Here is a 25234-nt window from a genome sequence, read left to right as displayed (position 1 = left end):
GTGGCGAGGAGGGCGGCTTCTGTGCTGTGACTTTTTCTGAAGCCGGATTGTGACGGGTCGAGGATGTTGTGCTTTTCGATGAAGGTGGCGAGTTGGCTGTTGATGGCTTTCTTGATGACTTTCACTGGGCACGGGAGTAGGGAGATGGGTCTGTAGTTTTTGAGGTCGGTGAGGTCTGCCGGGAGCTTCTTCAGGTTGGGTTGATTTTGGCGTGTTTCCAGTCATCGGGGAAGGAGGCGTTCACCAGGGAGCGGTTGATGGTGTGGCGAAGTATGGGTGCAATGATGTTGGTGGCTCTGTTGAAGGTGTGGTGGGGGCAGGGGTCTGTGAGGGCCCCAGAGTGGATTGACTTAATTGTCTTCGGTCTGTCTTCAGTGGTGAGGGCTGTCCAGCTGTTAATCGTCGGTTTTGGGTTGTTGGGGGTAGGTGGTGGGGGTTTCTTGTGTTGGGTTTCTTCATCGAAGTTGTTGTAGATGTTCTTGATTTTGCGGTGGAAGAAGGTGCTGATGCTGTTGCAAATCTAGCATACTGGTTGTGACCTAATGGAAGGCAATTTGCATTAAGCGGTAGGCTCAATACGTAAATCACTTGTATTCTTAAAATCCCCATTTTTGCCCCCAATGGGACTGGTTGCAATAACTAAAATGTTGATATTCTACCCCAACTATTATATGTTTTCGCAACCCTACCGACTATACTTCCTATGTTTTTTTTTTAAAGAACTGGATGGACTCCTGTCAGTTCATCTGCTGGTGGGCAGGAAACACTGCACAAGATGCAATGCTCAGCCATGGAGGGGGCTTGAGTGCCCCTGACTACCAGTTATACTATGCGGCCACAGTGCTAGTGAATCACAATAAATAAACAATAAATAAATAAATGAAACAATAATCATGTATGAAACCGTTGTGCATTAATAAAGAGTAATGACCATGGCCAAGTTAAATTATTTATCATCCAAATACTTTTTATTTTATTTATTTTATCTAAATATCAAAACATTTTGTTTTATATTAGGATGAATAGTTTAAAATTGTCAATACATAAAGAGCGGTACAACGCAATCATGTATTCAAGAGAAAACAGTGCCGTTGGTTTGCACAAGTAATCAAATAATTTGTTTCATTGTACGTGTATACAAAGGGAAATTCAGATAAACCATATGACATCACAGGAAACTTCTCAGCACTAGTGGAACACATAGTGTTGGTCATTGCAGAATAATGCTTGCTGGGTACTAGACATGAAACCAAAGGGAACAAAGGCTTCAGTAGTTTTATTGATTTGGACTTTGTGTTGTTTAAAAGACAAATAGAGATACTATGGAAATCCTGTGCAACCCCCATCACAAAGGGGCATATTATCAAGGGCTTAATCGCCACTTTAGCGGGCACATTTTGCCGCTGAAGCTGCAAAAATTCTATCACCCTATTAACAATGCGGCGCTAACATGCATTAGCGCATGTTAGCAGCCGTTTCAGTGACGCTATGAATCTTAGCGATATACATCGCTAATGAGATGCAAAGTAGGCGTACCGTCTGGAAACATCACGGAAAAGGTCGCTAACTGAGCATCGCAATATTAACAATATGACAGATAAACAAAAAAATATTGACAGTTCGTGTCACCCTGACAATGTATTCACCCTCCTACCGGTCAAGATTCAGGAGTGTGCACCCGCCCAGTAAGTAATATTAATTTGTCCTGTCAAACATAGCACCACCTTTTGCAGCCAAGGTCCTTGGTCAACAACTTGTCGTTCCATCTATAAGGAAAAACAGACACCCCCTCTCCCCTCCCTCCACCCCTGGCGTGCCATGCAAGGTAGAAAGCAGTAACCTGACTTTATTCCCAAGACGCCCTCGGGCATTTACGCGCTCTATAAATCCTCCAATCAAATCAAATCATGAAATAAAGAGGGTGTTGGGCGAAGCCCCACAAGGATATAAGTGCCCCAGTTTTGAAATCCACTATGTGCGCACATATTAGGGAGGGCTATCTTTTCACATCCTAGTTATTCTCTCTGAGACCTAGAATGTTATCCGGGCCATCAGGGGGTATACAGGGGCTCTTCGAGTAAAAAGCGGTCTGGGTGTTTCAATTCCTCCACTAATGCCTCCCAAGCTCTGGCAGCCTCGAGGGATCCCTGGCCCGCCTGGCATCTCTGAGTTACACTGCTCCCTCATAATACAACCAGCGTAGGACTTCCCATCTCCAACCTTCAGCACTAGGCCCTCTCTGTGCCCTCCAGTTCCGGGCAGTCTCCCTTTTAGCCAAGAGGAGAGCCAGGTCTTGAAAACTAACAGTTACTTTAGTCTTGGGGGTTCACGGGAACTAGTGGAGGAGACAATATCCTGGTGTGCAGTGGACCGCCCTATCTACCACCTCGGTCAAGGTGTCTGTCACCACCTTCCAGAAGTCACCTAGCTCTGGACAGCTCCAAAACATATGGAGGAACTCAGGAGCCGATTACGATGGCGGGTGCCCACCATCACTGGTGGAAAAGGGACCACCCGCCATAGGTGCGGTGGTCCCGCAAAACTAATTAGGATGCACCCGCCACACTGGCGGGCGCATCCTGTTTGTTTACATTGTGGCGGGTGGCAGCACCCGCCACAATGTAAAAACACATGTTTTATATTTGCTTGTACAACATGGCAGGCACTGTGCGGTGCCTGCCACCTTGTACATGCAAATGTAGGGGGGTACTATAGGTACCTCTCACGTGCAGCACCCCCCCCCCCCCACCCCCCTGGGGGCCAGCAACGGCCCCAAAGGCATTTTCCGCCTGTCTTTTTGCGGCAGGAACTCCACCACGAAAGACAGGCATCCAAATGACCACGGCGGTGCCTGCACGACACCGCCTCCATTGACCCCTTGTACCTGGTCCCGCAAGGCGGGCGGAAAAGGCCTGCCTTGTGGGACCACGGCGGACGGTCTTTCTGTCCGACGAGGTACCTTTTCCCTTCCCACCGCCATCCTAATTTGGCGGTGGGAATTTCAGGGGTGGGCGGTAAATCCGCGACCGCCGGGCCGGCGAGCCTCACCGCCGGCCCGGCGGTCGCGGATTTATCGCCATCGTAATTGGCCCCTCAGTCCCTCGATTCTCCACATCGGACACATAGAGCCTCAGTCATTGCAAAGTGACAGTTTATCCATCCCAGTGTGAGGTATGCCCTATGAAGCACATAGAGGTTGATCAGCTTGAATCAGGCATTTCTAGATACCTTGGGAATGCGGTATAGCAAACCTTCCATGCCTTCTTATCCATGGGGTCTCCAAGTGTTCTTCCCAATGTAACCATAGATTGTCTATTGGGGGTCATCCCTTCGCTCCAGAGTCGTCGATATAAACAAGTGACTGCCTTGTGCATACCCGCACACAACACAATATATTGACAGTGGAGGCTCTGACATCCCCGATCCCCAGTGTTTCTGAATCGCTGCTGTGAGCACCTTATGTAAAAGGCAATGTCTGTGCGGAAGCTCGTATCTCGCTTTGAATTCTTCAAATGGCAACAGTATGCCATGCTTATATAGAACCCCTATTGTAGACGCCGAGCTGTCACCCACTCCCTCAGTCAGTGCCAGGTACCCCCATGTGGGAGTTCATTAAAAAAAACAGTGGTATCTCTGGGGCACAGGGTTGCTTAGTTTTTGATCTCTGTAAGCTCGAGATCCAGCACTTATGGAGCCCTTGAAGCTCAGGATTATTGCCTGTCTTCGGGGTAGGTATCCACAACAGCAATCGGGACAACAGTCAGCGGTCCGGTATATAGGCACCCAAATTCTCTGTTCACCAGTTTCTGCCAGCTACCCACTGTGTGAGCAACTGGAGTTGGGCTACCAGGTAGTAACTTTCAAAATCTGGGTGGGATAGGCCACCCGATATCGCGGGTCTCTGCATCGTGGACAGTGCCACTCTTCGCCTACCAGACCCCCAGCTAAATCCAATTGTTAGCAACCATAGGTATCGCGATACACCCACTGGGATCCACTTCGGGAGAACTATGAAGAAATCCAGCAGTCGTTGTAATGCCGCTATTTTCAAAACGGCAACCCAACCAATCACAGAGAGGGGTAATGAAGTCTAAAACTCCATACTTGTCTTCAAGCCTAGTATGGCCTTCCCAATATTACCCTCCAGGTAATCTGATGATTTGTGATAGAGTCTCATCCCTAGGTATGGAAGACATCACACTACGTCATGTACTGCGTCCGGTCTATCCCTGCCAGCAACTGTCGGGAACAAGCATGACTTTTTCCAATTGACCAGTAAGCCAGAGACCCTCCCAAGGTGCTTGAGGTGCTTCTTTGCACATGTACATTTGTCCCTCACAGTCTGGAGAAAGAGAAAAAGATCGTCTGCATGTGGTGCCATTCTCCCGGTACCTCCAGGCCCCTGTAGTGGGTTCTAGACCCGACATGACAAGCCAAAGCTCCATGGACAGTGCAAACAGGAGGAGTGAAAGAGGGCACCCCTGTCTAGTGCCCCTGCCGACTTGATATCTGTTTGATATTGTGCCTCCCGTCCTCACCCTACCCAAGGGTCCAAGTCACAAACCCCTGTCCCAGTCCAAATCACAACATTACTCTATTGGGTGAGGCCACTCCAGGCTATCAACATGGGCATCCAGCAGAAATGTTTCCAGGGGGGGGGGGGGGGGGGGTGCTAACATGGAAAAGGAAGGGGCGTGCCTAATGTTAATCAATAGGGGCGGGGCTAAAATGGCAGACAATCAGGATCGGGTAATGCTCAGGCCAAGCTGAGAAAAAAAAGTGGTGAATTCTGCATTTGAAACTGGACAACAATTAGAGCACACTTATGAACCCTAATATTACATCCCTGGCCCCTTAAAACTCATACATCCCTGGTTCGTAAAATTAGTCCCCTGGTACCCCAAAACCCATAAACCATACCCACCCTGACCCCTAAAATTGTCCCCCTGGAACCCCAAAACCCATACTCGCCCTGAACCCTAAAATGTCCCCCCTTGCAAACCAAAACCCATATCCAACCTGAACCCTAATATTACCCCCTGGTACCCCAAAACCTGTTAAAACCTAGACTACAATGTCAACATTATCAGCGCCATCTTGCCCCCTTTTTGAGCCCATTCGTGCGCGTAAGCGGCAGCCATTTTAAATACCATGGCCTCTCTGCCCATCGCCGACAGCCAGCGCGTCTCTCTCTCTCTCTCTCTCTCTCCTGACCTCGCAAGCATCCCCGCGCGCTGACAGCCCCCGCTCTCACATGCCTTGGGCCATAAACCCCTCTTCAGCACAACTCTGCCTCGGAACCCCATCCTGTTCCCAGCTCAACACCTCCCTCCATTCCTTTCATGATCCCGGGTCCTTTGATAAAACCCCCTTTCCTCTGTGCCCGATTGTCTTACTCGTTCCCAGGCCGCCACCTGGCCCTGCGGATGCTGTTTATTGCCCCCCCATACAGTAGGAAGCTTCTCCCATCAAAGGATCCACGGGTTGATCAAAGCCCCCACCCCATGAGATCCGATCAACCACATACATTCCGTGAATCGGCAGAATGTCCAGCTGCGCGACAATCATCACCTGTTGTGACCGGGGTGGGGACTTCAACTGTAAATGTGTGTGGGAACGGGCCTGAAGCGGGGATTCCGAGGATGTCCTTTCATACTTCAAAGCATTTGCAAGAATGTACGACATGCAATAAACTGTAATAAAGATCATAAACCGGTGTATAAGAGGCCAGGCCTCAAAGATGCGGTTAGAGCACCTCGAGAAGATACCCTGTTGTCTGATTTTGATGTGTTCTGCTCCGTCGGAATAAAACTTCTGTTTCCTGCCTTCCAGTCTCCAGCGCCTGCCTCTTTGTTTGGTAATTCGAGTGGTATAGAGGCGATTAGCGCCGGGCATCTTTGGAAAAGGCCATCAGCCCTACCTTTTTCCACAATTGGCGTCCAACATGGGGCCCATCAGCGACTCGTGGATCCAGTGGGAGAGGTCCTGACGACAGAGTGAACGACTGCAACGATCGGGAGAGCTCCTGTCCGATAGACCCTCGTCTGACAGCCGATCATCCGAACTTCACTGGTTCCGAACAGACCTCTCTCGAGTGATCTACGGTCCTGACTGGGAACCATCAGGAGTGCCGCAAAGATCACGAAGAATAGAGGACGATCGGGCGCTGGATTCGGAAGACAAGAAACTGTCCATGCGGTCCGGGTAAGGTCGTGTAAACGCGACAAATTGCGAAATGATTGTTTGATTTGGATAATACTAGTATTACTCTTTTGTTGGTTCTTTTGGAGATTCACTGTCTGCAAACGGAGAAACAACAGGCTCTCTCTTTGCAAGCAGTGAAGGATAGGTAACGCAGACTTTTGTCCCCGTTGTAATCCGTTGTGCCTATCTTCCTCCCCCACTGATTGATTGTTTTGGCCCCGAACTGTTGTTCGCGGATTGATTTCTGGAGATTCTCTGTCTGCAAACAGGGAAGAACAGGTTCTCTCTTTGCAGGTAGTGAAAGGGTAGGTAACGCAGACTTTTGTCCCCGTTGTAACCTGTCGTGCCTACTTATTCTCCCCATTGATTGTTTGATTGACCGAACATTGACTGTTCGATATTGGTTCTTTTGAGGTATTCACCTCCTGCAAACAACGAAGAATTGAAATATTCTGTCTAGTCTTTGCACGCAGTGATAAGATAGGTAGTGCAGACTTTTGTCCCCGTTGTAATCCGTCATGCCTATCTTCTCCCCACTGATTGGTAGCCTGTTTAGCCCGGACCGCTTATTAGAGATGAACCATCCGGCTCCACTGGAAGGCACCCCTAATAAGGACATGTTCATGAAGCATGGATTGATCGCTATAGCTTATAGGAAGCTGTGGCATAAATATACAAAGAAGGATCGGAAAGGTCAGTGGCCACTGATAGGATCCTTCGACGAAGATAAAATAAGCGCGCTAGAAACAGCCCTTGGGAAACACAAGACAACGCCCACTATGCTTGATAGTCTCGGCATGTGGCGCAAAGAAACCGAACAGCGTAAAAAGAGAAATGAAAGTAGGTTGGGAAAAGAGCTGCGAAAGGCAGCCCACCTAGCTGCTAAGAAATTAGAAGAAGAGATTAAGGAAAGAGAAGAAGCCAAACAGAAACTAGAGGTAGAGACATCGAGCCAGTGTCCGGTTAGAACACCCTCTACGCTCTATCCTGAATTGCCCTCGAAACAGCGAGCCAACGATGATCTTTTGTTAGGTCCTCCGATCATCTACATGCCCCCTCCATATGCCCCTTCCCAACCCTTAGCACAGCACTCGCTACCCCAAGCACAGACAAGAGTGGTACCAGAGCTTCGGTCCCCATGGCCTCTGCGCCAGCCGAACCCCTTGTTCTAGATACAGCACAAGCGACAGTGTTAGATGACCCAGAGACCCGAAAGACAGATTCCACAAGAACGAACAGGTTAAGCAAAGATGAGCGAGCAGGGATCGACAAGGTAGTGAGGACATTGGTAGAAAGAAAGGAGAGTGGAGAGCACATCACGGATATGTTCAACTCATATGCAGGGAGCCACAGATGGCATTTTGCCGTACGACTGTGTTATCATGCCCTGAACGCGTATGAGGACCGATATCGAGACAAAGGTCCCGAGAGCCTAACGACTCTGTATAGAAAGGTCGATATTGGGGATGAGGGCGAGTGTGACGTGACGGACCTCCTTACGCGTACGCTTGAGGTTTTCCGCCACCTCACTGAACAGGAATCGGAAGCTAGACCCACGACACCCGTAGCAACCGAACCACGAACTGAGCGAGCTAGCACCATGATGCCTATAAGAGAGGCTGCCCCCTACTGGGTTCCTCCACGAGGTCTAGGAACACACGATGACGTCAACCACCAAGATGCAAGAGGGAGGGTAGTGTACAACTGGGTCTACCAGCCATCGGATCGGCAAGATATTCTGACGTTCCGGAAATCTCTGCCCGATTTATGTAAAAACCCCACTGCCTTCTACACTGAATTAGGTACAGCCCTAGGTTCAACGATCATGACCCTGGCTGACATCGACTTGTTTTTCGGGTTATGTCTGCCAGCTGATGTGTGGAAGCAAATCCGGAAAGTCGACCACCTTGAGCTGTTCGGACATACCTGGTCACAACTCGATGGCATAGATAGGCAACGAGAACCTGGACAGAAGCCTTTGAAATCCATTTTAGACCTCCCAGACAAAATTGTACAGAAATTGAAAACCCTGATCCCAGAAAAGAAAGTGGACTGGTCGATAGTAGCGGCCTGTCGCCAGAAACCCCAGGAAGACGTATCGGAATACTTCTCCCGGTTTGAAATGGTGTTCTCCGATTACAGCGGCCAGGCCATGACCACTGCAACCGGACACCATCTGTTTGTCCAGAATTATGTAAAGGGTCTGTCGCCGGAGGTCTCTCAGAAACTGCAGGCCAGTGAGAGTAGTTGGGCAGCCTCCAAACCTGCGGCTATCCTTCAGATGGCCCAATATTACGAGCACCAGAAAAAGGAAAACGATAGAGCAACAGAGAAAAAGAAAAAAGACTTAAAAGAGAGGGTAATGATTGCACAGTTGCAAGGGGTGACTGTAGGGCGAGAGCAATACAAAGGGAACTACCAGACAAATGTCCCTAGGAACGCACCTCCTAAAGACCGCACCCCAACACCCCATATTGGACGTAGAGACATTAGCGAGGACCAGTGTGCCTTCTGCAAGGGATTCGGCCACTGGAAATCCCAGTGTCCGGTTCTGTTGGAGATAAACAGAAATAGGGACCCCAAGGACGTAGCGGGTGGACCGAGAAATAGAGGACAGCAACGGGGGTCCACAACTGACACGACTAACGATAGATCAAACAGACCAAACACATTTGACCGACCCCGACAGAACCAGTACCAGCAGTCTGACTGCGACGATGCCCACGACTTCGCATAGGACTGCCAAGGGCAAGGGAGGGATCCAGTCGAGCTCTATGTTGACCAGCACGGTCCTTATGTCACCGCTAAGGTCCTGGGTACAAAGTCTCCATTTCTGGTAGACACTGGCGCGACACGTAGTGCGTTATCTAAACGACTGATTCCAAGGGCACCCTTGTCTGGCTCACTTGTAACATCGATAGGTTTCGATGGAACGCCCTCCACTAACCCTTTGTCAGCACCGATCCCCTTTGACTTAGAGAATAACACAACTGACACAACGTTTTTGCTTTCGGCCAATACTCCTGACGCCATTATGGGACTTGACTTGCTGAAGCATTTCCGAGCGACTATTAGATGTTCCCAAGACGGAGTTCAAGTTTTTCTGTACGACAACCCCATTCTGCTCAGACATTGCCCTTCCCGACGCATGTTTTCTATCACTGACACTGACTCGTCCCTACTTGACACTCTGCCTCCGTATCTGTGGGCCAAGACAGATTCGGACGTAGGACGCATGATGATTGACCCAGTGCACATCACTGTTCGACCGGACGCAATACTCCCAAAACTTCCACAATATCGGATATCGCCCGAGGGCGAGAAGGCATTGGTAAAGATTATTCAGTCACTGATAGACGCAGGAGTGGTAGAGGAAGTGGTTAGCAACCTTTGCAACAGCCCTATCTTGCCCACCATCAAGAAACAAGGAGAGGGAGATGAGAAAGCATACCGCTTCATCATCGACCTTCGAGAGATCAACAAAGTAGTTGTACCCCAGTACCCCGTGGTCTCGGACATCACCACTATCCTGACTTTGATTCCTTCTACTGCCACCACCTTCACTGTCATTGACCTCAAAAACGCATTTTTCTCTATCCTCATCCACCCAGACAGCCGATATCTCTTTGGCTTCACCCTAAAAGCCCGCTCATATAGATTCTGTCGAGCACCCCAAGGCTACACAGAAAGCCCCAGCATCTACAGTCAGGCCCTCAAGAGACAACTGGATGAGGTCCAGTTACCCGATGGAGTGGTGTTGATACAATACGTCGATGACATCCTTTTGGCGGCCGATACCACTCCACTAGCAGTCACCGCCACCATTCAACTCCTGCACTTCATTGCGGAAAATGGCCACAAGGTCTCCAAAAAGAAGTTGCAATTCTGCCAACCCCAGGTCACTTACTTAGGCCACCTTTTGTCCAAAGACGGAAGGAAACTTACTCCCGACCGGATCCAAACCATTCTTGAAACCCCTGTCCCTAAGACTCAGAAACAAGTCCGCTCCCTACTAGGCCTCCCCTCCTTCTGTCGGCAGTGGTTGCCAAACTTCAGCCTCATTGTGAAACCGCTGCTTTCTCTGCTAGCTAAAGATGTCCCCTTCCCCCTCCCTTGGACCCCTGAATGCCAAGCCTCCTTCATAGAGCTACGAGATGCCCTTTGTTCAGCCCCTGTCCTAGGAACCCCCGACTACACGAAGCCCTTCTCCTTCTATACTCACGAAAGGGAGGGGTGTGCTTTATCTGTCTTGACCCAGTCCATTGGCCCAAAGCAACGACCATGCGCTTACTTCTTTACCACTCTTGACCCCGTAGCCAGAGCCTTGCCTGCCTGCCTTCGAGCTGTAGCTGCCGCTGCTATCTCTATCCGACAGAGTGAGGGGACCGTACTCTCGAATTCCCTCACGGTATTGGTACCCCATGCAGTTGACACCCTCCTGAACCAAACTAAGACGCAACACCTGACGAGTGCACGACTGACTGGATACGAACTGACTCCGCTCGCACCCCACATCACCCTGAAAAGATGCACCACACTGAACCCGGTAAACTTTGTTGCCCCTACCGGAGAACGATCCCAATGTGCCCCCTGTACATGACTGTGTGACCCTCACGGACAAACAGACTAGAAGTAGGGTTGACCTCAGAGACACAGCTTTTCCTGACCCTGACGGAGAGCTGTGGGTGGACGGCTCTTGCATAAAACTCCCCGATGGCACCACTTCAGCTGCCTATGCAGTCACCACGGCCCGAACTGTAGTAGAGACAGCCCGCATCACACAACGATCTGCACAGGCAGCAGAACTGATTGCCCTGACACGAGCATGCATCCTAGCAGCAGGAACCACAGCGAACATTTACACTGACAGCCAGTATGCCTTCGGGGGGGTTCACCATTTTGGGCTCCTTTGGAAGGAAAGGGGATTCTTGACCTCACACGGCACCCCCATCTTATATGGAGATCTAGTCTCCGCCCTGATCGAAGCCGTCCTCCTCCCCAAACGACTTGCAGTCATCAAATGCCAGGCACACAAGAAGGTGACAGACATTATTGGACAGGGAAATGCACTACCCGACACCACCGCTCGGACCACAGCTGAGAATAGGACGACGACACGCATGTACGTGACTAGGTCACAAGCAGAGAAATGGACAGACGCTAGGGACACTATTAGGGACATTCAAATGGCTAGCTCACAACACAAATTGACTGAATGGGCACGGGTGGGACTAAAAGACGAAGAAGGCTGCTGGCGGACAAAAGACACGAACAAATGGTTGCTACCTGACTCATACCTGATTCCCATATTGACTATGGCACACTCCCCTGCACACATAGGATCAGCCCCCATGATTGAACTTGTCTCCAGAGTTTGGCACAACAACAAAATCACAGACTCAGCCAAACGTCTGGTCCAACAATGCTTGATATGCTTGCAACATAACCCCGGGAAAGGAACTGTGGTACCTCGGGGAGGGTTTGGGGTTCCCAATCACCCATTTGAAGTCCTGCAGATGGACTACATCCAACTAGACAGATGCCAAGGCTTGAAATACGTACTTGTTGTGGTGTGTGCATTCAGCAGATGGGTGGAAGCATACCCAACCCGTGATAACACTGCTATGGCCACTGCAAAAGTACTGTTAAAGGAATTTTTCCCTCGCTACAGCCTTTGTCGAATTTTATGGAGCGACAATGGCCCCCACTTCGTAGCCGAAGTTATCCAGCTCATCTTGAAAGGGCTGGGTGTAAAACAGAAGTTCCACGCAGTCTTCCACCCCCAGTCTGCTGGACTTGTTGAGCGACACAATGCCACACTAAAACTAAAGCTAGCCAAGATAGTGGCTACCACAGGACTGAAATGGCCAGACGCTCTCCCACTGGCATTGCTATCGATGCGTTCCACCCCCACCAAACACCACTTGACACCTTACGAGGTCGTTTTCGGACCGACCTAGGAGCGTCTGGTCTGCACCAAAACCGACTTCCATTCATAACGTTCCGGACGTCCTAATGTCTGATTACTTGTATAAATTGACTGAAACTTTGTCTGTCATTCACCAACAGGTGCAGCATGCCATCCCTGACGCTTCCAGGGGTCCCGGACACAACCTGCAACCCGGGGACTTCATACTGATAAAGAACTTCCAGTGCGCCAAGAGTCTGGAACCCCGGTGGACGGGCCCCTGGCAAGTCCTACTCACCACCCGAACAGCTCTTCGAGTGGAAGGAAAGCGGACCTGGGTGCATGCGCACCATTGCAAGCGGATTCCCCCGACTCTGACGACGACCAAAGACGTGACCACCCAGGAAGAGCTCCTGAACAAAGACCGACCATCGCTGAATTGCTACCCAGACACAGAGACACTTGAAATTGCAAAGATTCCTGACCCTACTGTGCCATCCAAAGAAGGGTATAACCTGCGACAAAAGGAGAGAGTTTCGGCTAAGCAGACCATTGACTAAGTCATAATTCTCAGATCGGTGGCCTAACACAACAAAGGCTGTCAGGAGAGAAAGCCAGACGAGGTCTTTGGTTCTGCCCGCTACCGAGCTCCCTTGAAGATGATGGAAGCGCCCGATAAGAAGGTGATGGAAGCGCCCGATAAGAAGGTGATGGAAGCAACCGGACATCCGAAAATTCGCTACAGAAACCCAAAGACAGACAGAATCCACAGTTCAAAGACAATTGCACTTTTTATCACGATCCTCTTCTGCCTTCTCCTCATGACCACGCTCTGGATTGTGGAAGAAAATGCACCTGCTCATGAGACATTCCTGACCACTGCACAGCCTACCACCATGAAGGAACATTATTTGATCTCTCTCTCTCCCCAACTCAGAGAAAGACGAAAGGAGTTTTGGAACAACTCCTTTGTACAGCTGCTGCACCAGCACTATCTTGCCACCAATGCCACCAACTGCTGGATCTGTGGGTTGCTACCCCACGCCATTGGACATTGGATACCTTTCATCCCTTCACCCTTCTCAATTCACGGCTCCTGCCTTGCTTGGCTGATCCTCCTGCAAGAGAGCTATAGGGACAATGCCACCTCCAGCAAAACCATGACGCATTTCTTTCATGAGGTCTGGCGAAACAAAACAAAGACACATTTCTGCCCGCAGACCTCCAACGACTCTATCCACATGGACATCCCTGCTAAAGAACGAATTGAAATGCAGGTGTTCAACAATCCGACCAGACTCACCTTCTCCTACCTTCGGAAGCGAACAGCCGCCACCCTGACTGTGGCCCTATCTGTCATCAACGTCACAGTCCTTATGTGCATAGAAGGGCTTGGGACACAGCTGGTGGGCCGCAGTGCTTGCCGCTTCACCAGAACTTTGGACTCTACCGATCCACCTTCCTTTGTATCCTCTCCAAACATGTACTTCGTTTGCGGCACAAAAGTCTACACCTGGCTCCCCAAAGGCTGGGGGGGCACCTGTTTTATCTCCTTCATCCTTCCTCCGACCTATGTGGCTCCAGCGAATCACCATAGACAAAAACGAGCCAAGGACATTGAACAAGCCGACTCTACAGGAGCACAGTCCCTCGACGCAATGAAGGGACTTGTTCCACTCTGGGGCCCGATGGCAAACAGCCGTGCCATCCGACATCTGACTCAGGCAGTCGAGACAACAATGAACATCACAGCTGGTATCCTTGCAAACAACACAGCCGAGCTTCAAGCGGTCCGCCTGGTGGCTCTCCAGAACCGCCTTGTTCTAGATGTGGTTCTAGCGGATCGTGGCGGAGCATGTCGCATTATTGGGTCCAGCTGCTGTACATATATACCGGACAATTCACCCTAAGTGTACAAAGCCATCGAACATCTCCACAGACTGTCCTCAGAAGTTCACCAGGAGCAGGAAGAATGGTCGCTTGGTGGATGGTTTTGGAATACTGTTAAGAACTGGGGCTGGAGACGGTTTACCATTATCCTGATTCCTGTGGTTGTAATATGTGGGTTCTGCTTAGGAATTCAATGCCTGCCGCCTCTGTGCTCATTATGTGCGAATTGTATCTGCCCTAAGACTGTGGACTTTGGAAAGGAACGCATGGGAGCACTGTATGATGTCGAGGTTAGGAATTTAATGCAGATAGACTTTGAGTAGACAAGCTGGCTAGATATGTTGAAAAGGGAGGACTGTTAAAACCTAGACTACATTGTCAACATTATTGGCGCCATCTTGCCCCCTTTTTGAGCCCATTCGTGCGCGAAAGCGTCAGCCATTTTAAATACCATGGCCTCTCTGCCCATCGCCGACAGCCAGCGCGTCTCTCTCTCTCTCTCCTGACCTCGCAAGCATCCCCCGCGCGCTGACAGCCCCCGCTCTCACATGCCTTAGGCCATAAAACCCTCTTCAGCACAACTCTGCCTCGGAACCCCATCCTGTTCCCAGCTCAACACCTCCCTCCATTCCTTTCATGATCCCGGGTCCTTTGATAAAACCCCCTTTCCTCTGTGCCCGATTGTCTTACTCGTTCGCAGGCCGCCACCTGGCCCTGCGGATGCTGTTTATTGCCCCCCCATACAGTAGGAAGCTTCTCCCATCAAAGGATCCACGAGTTGATCAAAGCCCCCACCCCATGAGATCCGATCAACCACATACATTCCGTGAATCGGCGGAATGTCCAGCTGCGCGACAATCATCACCTGTTGTGACCGGGGTGGGGACTTCAACTGTACATGTGTGTGGGAACGGGCCTGAAGCGGGGATTCCGAGGATGTCCTTTCATACTTCAAAGCATTTGCAAGAATGTACGACATGCAATAAACTGTAATAAAGATCATAAACCGGTGTATAAGAGGCCAGGCCTCAAAGATGCGGTTAGAGCACCTCGAGAAGATACCCTGTTGTCTGATTTTGATGTGTTCTGCTCCGTCGGAAAAAAACTTCTGTTTCCTGCCTTCCAGTCTCAAGCGCCTGCCTCTTTGTTTGGTAATTCGAGTGGTATAGAGGCGGTTAGCGCCGGGCATCTTTGAAAAAGGCCATCAGCCCTACCTTTTTCCACAAACGCATACACATCCTGAACCCTAAAATTACCCCACTGGCATCCCAAAAGCTGAACGCTATTGGGCACATTTACAAGCCCCTTGCACCACTTTTGCGTCACTTTTAACACGGGAAAAGTGATGCAAAAATGGCCCAAGGGACTTGTAAATCTGCCTCTACAAGCTTACACTACATTTGCATATTCGGAGGGGACTGTCCTCCTTGACGTTTCCATGCATGTAAGTCTAAAACACCGTAACCTAGATATCCAGCCAGTAAGTAATGCTGGTGATGCTGTGGAATGCATTAAAGTCACTGGAATTACTTAAAAACTGCTGCCTGCTCTTCTGATACTATTCAGTGCAGTCGGGCTGATCAGCAGCACTGTCGTCCTGGTGTCCAGCCCGCTCCCGAAGGTCAGATTTTCTAGATAGGTGTGGGTCAAATGTCTCCTGGATTCTCCTTGCCTGGGCCTCCTCTGCTTCTTCATCTGTGCCCTTGGATGCTAAAAGAGACAGATCCATGGCCCTGTTCACCATTTATCTGGCGAGCAGCGCCGTGGATGTGTATTCCATACAAGTGCACAGACAGCAGGGTGAAAGGGATAGCAGTGCAGGTAGCACAAGAGGGGTACAAAGTTCCCCGACAAGAGTGTTTGAGACAAGAGTGCGTGCAGCATAGAAAAAGAGAGAAAGGGAAAGGCATTTCCCTTTTTGGAACTAAAACCCTCACACACCTAGCAAGCTAGATGTCATGCTTCATCATATGGGTTCTGCTCCTCGTCAGACTGGCGCTGCAATGTCTGATGGGCACCCGTAAAGGGGCTCTTTATCGGAGATCTTTTGTTCCGGCCATATGGTGCGTGTGGGTGAGAGGGCAAGTGGAGGTGTAGTCGTGAAGGAGTGGTGAAGATAAAAAAGGTGGGTCAGTCCACAAGGATATTTATTAGCATGGCTTACACCCTTGATTAAAATAGTGGGAGGGGAGATAAATGCCAAGAAGTGTGTTCAGCAAAATACCTGCAACCCTCGGATCAGGTCAACATGTTTCTTGCACAGGGGGCAATCCTTCAGGACCTAGGTGCTCAGTACTACACAGTGAATTAGAATTAAAATTAAAAAACTCAATGCACAACCTTATTCCAGGAGGTCAGAAGGAAGGCAGGCCAACAGGTCCTGCTATTGAGTGGCAACCCTAAGTGACTCCCTAAGGCGCCTCGCAGTCTGCTCTCGTGGGACCTGCGCCAATGGTCAGGTACCGTAAAGATGCGCGGTCACAGCCGTAACAACCTAGCACTCTTATGCCCTGACCAGGCTCGTGGGGGTAGGTTGTCCAGTCCTTTCCCTGCTCAATACAGAAGCAACCACTGCAGGACAACACAGCGAAGCACACAGCAAAGTGGTAGGGGCTGATTCACAAACTAACAGAAGTTAGGATTTTGTCTTAAGACAGACTTAAGAGAAACTTAAGACAGACTTAAGACAGAATCCTAACTTAAGTCTGTCTTAAGACAAAATCCTAACTTCTGTGAATACCAAAAGTAGTAAGTTTAGGATTTTGTCTTAAGTTAGTTCTGTGAATCGGGCCCGTAGTTCCTCCTCACAGCTTCTCCTGCTCTTATCCTCGGCAGTCTGTGTGGTCCAAAAGCGTTCTAAAGTTCAGTGGTTTGGGTCCCAAGATTTATACCACAAAATCCTTTGTCGTCTCAGGCAGAGAGTGTCTGTGCCCAGCCAGAACCAGTTCTGCCCTCTCTGGGGTGGCTTTCTGGCAGGAGGTGGAGGTGGCATTATCAGATGCAGACCAGGCCCATTCAGGTGAAAGTTTGGGGATTACCCTGCAAACAGGGCCGTTTCCAACAGTCAGCGAGACTACTGGTCTCCAAAATGCGTCAATGTCCTCTCCTGTACAGGTCACCTCTCTCTGATATGTCAGCATTGTAATTATAAAATGCTTGGTTAATACTTTGTTGCCTACAGATTGCGGGTGTGTTCTTTTCTCTGAGCTCTAGAAATACCAAGCCTCTCTTGGTGAGATTGGCCCACCACGCCAGAAAAGCCCTGATGCGATCTCTCTCCAGATCTGCTCTGACCATGCAGTCTTCCGTTGAGAGATTGGGGAACATTAAATCGTGCCATTTACAGCGTGAGGTAGGAACTAATTTCTTAAGGTCCATTAGCGATGTACATAGCTTGTTACATCATGTGAGTTGACGATTCCACATCATGTGCTCATTTATTTTCAGAGTTGCCATGCTTTTTCATGAGTAGAACACACAAGTGCTGGAAGGAATCAAACAACTACAAGTACAATTAGATGTTAAGTGTGGATACTGAGAGAGTAGTATTGAAATTTACGGGTTCAGAATCACTGACACCAATTTTGCTATTGTTTTTCTTAGTTATAGTGAAGGCCACTTACAGTCCACATCCTGATGAGAACCCGCAATTAACCTTGCGTTCGAAACGCGTTGACCCTGTGCGGAAGCAGGAATAATAATGGGGGCTACAGGGAACGACTAATAGGATGTATTCCCCCTGTGACCTCAACCCTTTACAACAATAGTCTTCATCACAGTAAACAAGCAGGCCTAGTTTTGAACTATTTGTTGTCCGCTTGTTTATGTATACATCACATAAGGACTGGTGCCCCTTAAACTAAATAGTTGGAGGCATTCCACTTTGTTTATATGGTGTCTATGATTGATATGGATGTTTATCATTTATTGTGTGTATTATGTCGTTGAAACTTTGAATGTTTATGTAAAGTGTCACAGATGTGTCGTATTTTGGATATGATGAAATGTTATGAAATGAATATATGGAAAAAGTAAAAAAGATGAAATGAAAATTGTGCTCACTTAGGATTTGTCTGCTAGGTGATGTGTACGATTGGCAAAACAATCTATCTGGTCATTTGTCTGTTTAGTTAGTTTCTGTAATCAAAGCATCTCAGTCTTTCGACCTGCTTGGCCACTTTCTCGTTGCCTTTCAGTAGCAGCTCTTGTGTCTCCCTATCCTTTGCTCTGCATTGTTCTATGTCCCGTAGCCGTTGTTCCTTGGCTAATGTCTCTCATAGGGGGGTGCCTCTTATACCCACAGTTTCAGAAATACATCTACCTCAATTTACTGACTTGAAAGCATCCCATACTATCTGGGAACCCAACCCTGTAACCTCGTTCTCCGCAAAATAATGGTTAATGAAAGTCCGTATGTTGTGTCGCGTTAAATACAAGGTCTTCATGGGATTCCGGTTTTAGTTGCCAAGTAGGGAGGCAAGGGCGGGGTCTCATAACTCCACCAGCAGGGGGCTGTAGTCGAAAATCATTCTGGCAAGATACTCACTGATTACAACTAGTTTGTGTATATCTGGGGTACAGAGTATGGCGTCTAATCAGATGTGTAAGTCATGTAAGTGTGGGAAGAATGAGTAATCCCTTTCCGCTGGGTGAAGTGTCCTCCAGGAGTCAACTAGACCCAACTGGGATTGCCATTCTGTGAGGGCCTTAGTCGTTCTACAGGATAGGGATTCTCTCAGGGTTGGATGAGATCAATCTAGTACTACATCTGCTACACAGTTATAGTCATCCCCCAAAAATATCTAGTTTGCATTTGGCTTCAGCTATTGATGGCGCTTCTTTCTTGGTGGTTCTTGGTTTTTGACAGCAAGGTGAGGCGCTTCACAAGCCCATCCCTGATCCGGAGTCTTGTCTTGATTCGATCCAATTCTATGTATCTTAAAGAGACAAAAAGAATTGAACTCCAGAGGGCGTGACCACCCACAGACGTTCCGGGAATTTCATATCATAAGGAACGTTAAACTGGCGGAGGTGTCCCTTGACCTCCAGGAAGGTTGCCCGCTGTTTCTGCACTTCTATAGAAAAGTCCAGGAACATCATTACTCTACTGTTGTCAATCTGGAGACCCCCCCATGATTGGGCTTGTGCCATTATATGGTCACGATCCTTATAGTGGAGGAGGCTAGAATCTATTGGATGCGGGGGTGCTCCGGGTCTAGGAGGGCAGGTGGGTACTCTGTGTGCCCTCTCCAAGTCATAAAACATGGATAGGCCCTTCGATGCCACTTCTTTAAGGATTCAATCCTCTAAATAGGTCAGCATATTAGTGCCTTCCGCTCATTCGAGAATGCCAATAATTCGTATGTTGTTCCTCTATTTTCACTGTCCTCTGCCCATAGCTCTGGTGTCTTGACCCTACTCTCCATGACTGATAGCGACTTCTGCATTAAGGCCATTTCAGGGCTTATGTCTGCCAATGTCTGCTCAGTGGAGGTGACCTTTTCCGCTAGGCGCCAGTGGTCGTCTTACAGGAGATCGAGGTCTGTGCCTTTAGTGTCTATCTTTGCCTCAAGCTCCTCACGACACAGTGATAGCCTGAATAATGTCACAGAGCGTCGGTCCACTCTGAGGGTCCCCCTGGGGGAGCAAGCCAGACTCCTTTGTTTCATCAGTCTGAGTTGAAGTCTATAGTGGATCAGGGCCCTGTCGTTGACTTTTCCTGGAAGGTTTCCCCATATTCACCTGGCATTGTGCTCTCAGGTCTACAGCCTATGCCTTTTCTCCCAGCCCATCTGGGTTCTAGGGATGGTCCAGTTGCTTGAATAGAACAGCCTGTTCCTGAGCTCATGTAGTGTATCGCTGTTGTTTCTCTATGTCCTTTGCCCTAGTGTGTGTATACTCCCTATGCGTAGCTTAGACCTTGCTTACGGGACAGGGAAGGTCCCACTCTAAGGGGATTTCTGTGACTGCTCCGATTGACCCGTCATTTTAAGGGCAATGGGCAGGTATTCAACCCAGAGTCTTTAGTGCCCCCCAACTCTTGCTTTTGTGCCCAGTACTTCACAGACCCACTGTGATCGAGGGGACCAATTCTGTTCAGGATCCTTCCTCCTCCGCTACTTCCTGCCAGTTGCCAGTCACAATCCAGGCAGGAGGCCCGACACTTCAGTGGCAGCCCAGATGGGGTCTGCAAGTGCAAATCTCTCCCCTCCCGCTTCTTGCTGCCCCAGCTTTAGCTCCAGCCCGCCAGGCCCTCGCTCATCTGCAGCCTAGGGGTTCAGTAGGCAGTTTCTTTGAGGGTGCACCAAGCGCGGTCCCCATCGTTGCCCGGTTCCCATGATCGCCTCACAGGTTGTCCCTCGAATGTCCGCTGTAGGCCCACTCGTCGAACCAGTTACCTCATTCCAGACTCAGCTGAGCCCACGGTGACCCCAGATGCCCTCCAGTATTGTAATTCTCTGACCAACATCCACAGTAGGTCCATCACTCCTGACAGTACGCAGCAGCTAATATAATAGGCAGTAGACTTTAGGCTTTATCCCCTCTCTGTTCCAGCTTCAGAGCCCCATCCTCCTCAGGCTGGTAGTCTGTCTTGCGGTGGTCCACCACCTGGAGGTCAGTCGGATCCGCCCCTGAACTGATGGTCAGTTGCTTCCACGTACCGTTTCTCGTGCAGGCGGCCGCCATTACAGGTGCCCCCGCTCTGGGTCGGGCGGGCTTACCTCTCGCTCCCCCGCACTGGCGTCCCCCTTGTCGTCCCTTCCCAGTCATATGGGGTTTTGCCAGCTGCAATATTTCAATCAGGTCTCCGTGTCAGGTGGTGGTCTCACCGCTAGGGTCCCCTCTGTCCTCCAAGCCTCTGAGCGTGCGCCCCCCCTACATTCAACAGCAGGGTTACTTCACCCAAAATGCTGCCTTTGCCTCTCTGCTAGGCCAGCAAGCCCCTCAGTAACCTCCGGTGAGCTCAGCGGGGGTTTCTATTGCGGGCCGGGATCACACTTTTCAGTATTGCGCCCGCCAGAAAATCATCGTACCTGAGTCCGGGCAAGTATCCCCACGGTTCTCTACTGACCCACCAGCAATACTCTGCAGCCAGTACCTGAGGCCTGCTTTCAGCACAGGAGGTGTCAAGCAGCTCGTCCCAGGTCTCAAGTTCACCTAGGTCACTCGTTACTGGGCCTGATCTGTGTACGGGCGCCCGCCATTTTGGGTGCTGCAGCATGAGGCACTCTTTTCTTCACTGTAACCTGCTCCAGGTCCAGTCTCGGGTCCCCCCCCCATCCACCACAGGGGTAAAAGGTGTCTCAGGTTGCCAGGATGTTAGCTGACGGGGGATCATCAATTTGCTTCTTACTCCATTGGCGTCTAGCCACCAACAACGACAGGGATACCTACAATGTGAGGCTGGAAGCAAAAGATGACATGTGCCCTCCTTCATGCTGCCCGCCCGCAGACTCATGAACCAACACTTATACCAAGAAACACATGAGTCTCATGTCTTGCAACCACACGGTTAACCTACCTCAGCATGGGAATAGGGGGCAGATCTAGGCTGCACATCATCCTGACCAGGACATGCAGCTGTACACTAGAGGGCAGATTTACAATCTGATATGCAGGGATGAGCAAGTTATTTTGCGTCACGGCAGAAACCCCTTGCGCCACCATGGATGCACCACATTTACAATGCGGCGCACCATGGCGCAAGAATAGACAGATGGGTGACGCATCTGATGTCGTAAAAGTGATGCAGTGCTGGAGTTGTGTCTCAAGTGCCACGCAACTCCAGCACTGTGGCGCCCTATACTTGCTGTGCTGCGTCACTCCATACGCCTGCTACAAGCAGGCGTATGGAGAAGTGTGGCTCAGGGGTTAGAGGCGGCAGACCCGGAATCTGAGATCGGCCCTGGACCAGGGTTCAATTCCCCGCCTCGGCGGGTCTTGGGCTCAAAAAAAAAATTCCACGGACTCGATAATTCTCGCTCCGGTGCCTTCTCGACTCACGGGTTCACACTCTGCGACTCTGGGCAATAGCTTGCTTAATCTCCACAACGGCCCCTCGCGGCGGGATGCCTGGCTTTCACCTTGTGGATACCCTGCCTGGGGTTATCTCACAGGGGAATGCCAGGACGGGTTCCCTAAGCAAGCGCTGGGAAACCCACTGCGGGTAGCTGTACGCTATATAAGCTCAACTACATTTACAAGCAGGCGTAAGGTTTTGACGTAGCAGCGACATAAAAGTGACTCAGTGGCATCTTGTAGATTTCACTGCGTCACTTTTATGGGGCCTCCTTGCAACGGAACGCCCACCCTGCATACATTATACCTGGCGCAGGTATAATGTAGCGCAGGTCTTTACAACGTAACGCATCTCACTAGATGTGTTACGTTGTAAATATGTCGCATTGTGGCGCATTGTTTACGCTGCCGCTGCGTCACAAAAGTGATGCAACAGCAGCGTAAAAGTGCCGCAAGGGGCTTGTAAATCTGCCCCTAGGTCGTGATGGACCTGGATACACTTAAACTGTCTACAATTAAACTGACACAGTATCTGAGTCATGTGAATGTGCTGGGAACAGACTCACAAACCTAGAAAATGAGTTTGGGTCCACTTACTGTCACTCGCAGTGTTACAGGCCTGTCACTAAAATAATGTCGGAAATCCACTGTAAATGTAAATGTTTTGGTTGGCCAGCAATGCCCTGCATGTTTATATATGTCAATGTGTTGAAAGCCTCAATAAGGAAATGGTAAAAAGCAAACACGCCAGAAACATTAATTAACTCTGGTGTTTTTCTTTTTTGTGACTTTCTCATCCATCAAGGTACACGACAGGGATGTCCCCTCTCCCCTCTATAATATCTCCAGGGCTTGGAGCCTATGGCCGCGGCACTCAAGAAGGCCCTCCACATCCATGGAGTATCTGTCGAAACCTGTCCAAAAGCCCTACTCTATTTGAATGACAACTTCCTAACGGTAACAAAACCAGTTCAGATTTTGCAAATTCTTGGGGTATAAGACAACACTCTGTCAACAGCACATTATTTTACCTTAGAGCACATACATTAACTGGAAATGGAGCCTTGAAAGGCAAAACATTGATTTAAAAATACCTGATTGCATTGTTTATAGAGAGCCGGTAAATGTGTAGGAATCTCCCATCTTATTTTCTTTATATTTAAGAACTTTATGAAAAAAACCAACTACTAAACATCTATGGGATAACATTCAATGTATGCAAACAGATGAAAATAGTAACATGCAAGACTGAGCATCTCACCAGTGGACCTTTACATCCCCTCAAATAGTAACAGAGGTCCAGGTCTATAAATAGAGCTGGTGAGGGCCTCTCTGGGAGGAGAAGAGGAGGAGTTGGGGCATATCTTGTGCAGAGGCGATGAGCCTCTGCGGGTAACTGGAAGATTAATGCTCTGTGGGAGGTTACTTTACAAAGTTCAAAAGCTCACCTCCCTCATGTATCAAAGTCAATCTCACAATATCCTCCTGGAGAAGAAGCCACTCATTGCTATTGAGCCGCAACTCATCACTGCCTAGAGTTTGAGAAGGGCGAGTTGACATCCCACAGGGGAACTGAGAAGTCCTTAAAGATCATTAGCAAAAGTAGACACTGAACCATGAGGCTTGCCTTGGTCTTCTTGATATGGACGTCAGCTGCAATGGCAGGTAAGTGCTTTGAGTTGTGAAGTCCTTCGCTATGAATTATTGGATGTTAATTGACCCGTCTAATGGAGCATTGCATGCAGCTAGCAGCAGTGTTGTAGCAGATGGAGGTTCTAGGGGTGCGGATGAAGTTTCTATGGGGTACAAATTCTAAAGCACCAAAGGAGAAAAGACACCCAAAGTTTTTATGATCAGAATGTACTGCTGTTGGTGTGGTGTGAAAAAACTGGATCAGTCCAGAAAGGCCCCACTAAAGGATGGTGATCCAGATGGCATTGGGTGCTGACGAATCAAGACCAAGTTATTTCCACCGCAAAGTTTTGCAAAAGTCCAGATTTCCTCTTGCTGTGAGGTTTGCTCTCCGTTTTATTTCAACATTGCCCAAGTGATGGCTACCTTTTCTATAATAGTAAGTTATGTGAGTAAATTTTTAACTAGAGAGAGAGAGAAAACTTTGTTTATTTAGACCATAGTCTTTAAACACAATAGGAACCCAAGTAACAGTGACAATATAAATACCATAGCAAATAAGTTACTAATAAAACACATCTGTAAAAAATGGCATCCTCATACAATCATAATTCATTATACACAGTTTGTATATACACCTAAAATTATTAAAAACTCACATTAATGGGAAAGCCCTAAGATAAATTAAAATCAATGCCCCTCCTTTAATTTTACCTTACAAAATCTATTATGGCTTTCAGATATTTTCCCATAGCGATTGCAATGTCAAGAGATGGCATTTCTGTAAGTAGACAGACTGCTTGGGCATGAAAGGTTATCTCGTGTTTTGAAAGTAAGGGGCGTAAAAGAAATTTCTGTATAGCTAAAACCAAGGTACAATCAAGCAATATGTGCAAAATGTCGTTTCTTGTTCCTACCCCACATTTACAAATACCATCTGTCTGAATCATTGATTTTTTTATTTTTTCTTTCATCATCCAAGGATTATTGGCAACTCGGACCCTTAAAATTTCATGCCTTAGCCCTTGATTAGGCAAGATATCCAAATACGGGAACCATGCTTCATTTACCCATGAATTCCTTAACCACTGGACTGATTTTTTCACTCTCATGTATGCTAGGTCCAACGACCTTGAATATATCTGCCCCTGGTATCTGAGGGTACTTTTTGTGAAATCTACATCCAGGGATTGCTGCAAAAGTCTCACCTTAAGGCGCACTGCTATTTTCTGGAGATTCCTTCTTACATCCTTTGCCCAATTTAGGCTACTAGATTGAATCTCCACTCTGCACCATTGTGAGACCTTCTGCACTCCACCTGGGTCCCGGCGTTTCCAGAATCTTAACAAAGTCATTTGGGTCTGTACACTCCATGCTATTAACCCTCACTCCATTCTGATAGCTTGGATCATTGACAATAGCATTTTTAAGATCTTCCCTTCTTCACAATCCCACCCGCAATTACCACTCAGGTAAAGAAATTCTACCCCGAACAGTACATGCGGGGGATCATTGCTTCAAATGCCTTTAAAATAGGTCTATGTGACATATCACCATATTTTTTATTGAATTTTTTCAGCC

Source organism: Lissotriton vulgaris, chromosome 11 (genome assembly GCF_964263255.1).
Source record: "Lissotriton vulgaris chromosome 11, aLisVul1.2, whole genome shotgun sequence".
NCBI classification, from domain to species: Eukaryota; Metazoa; Chordata; class Amphibia; order Caudata; family Salamandridae; genus Lissotriton; species Lissotriton vulgaris.
This window is presented reverse-complemented; position numbering follows the sequence as displayed.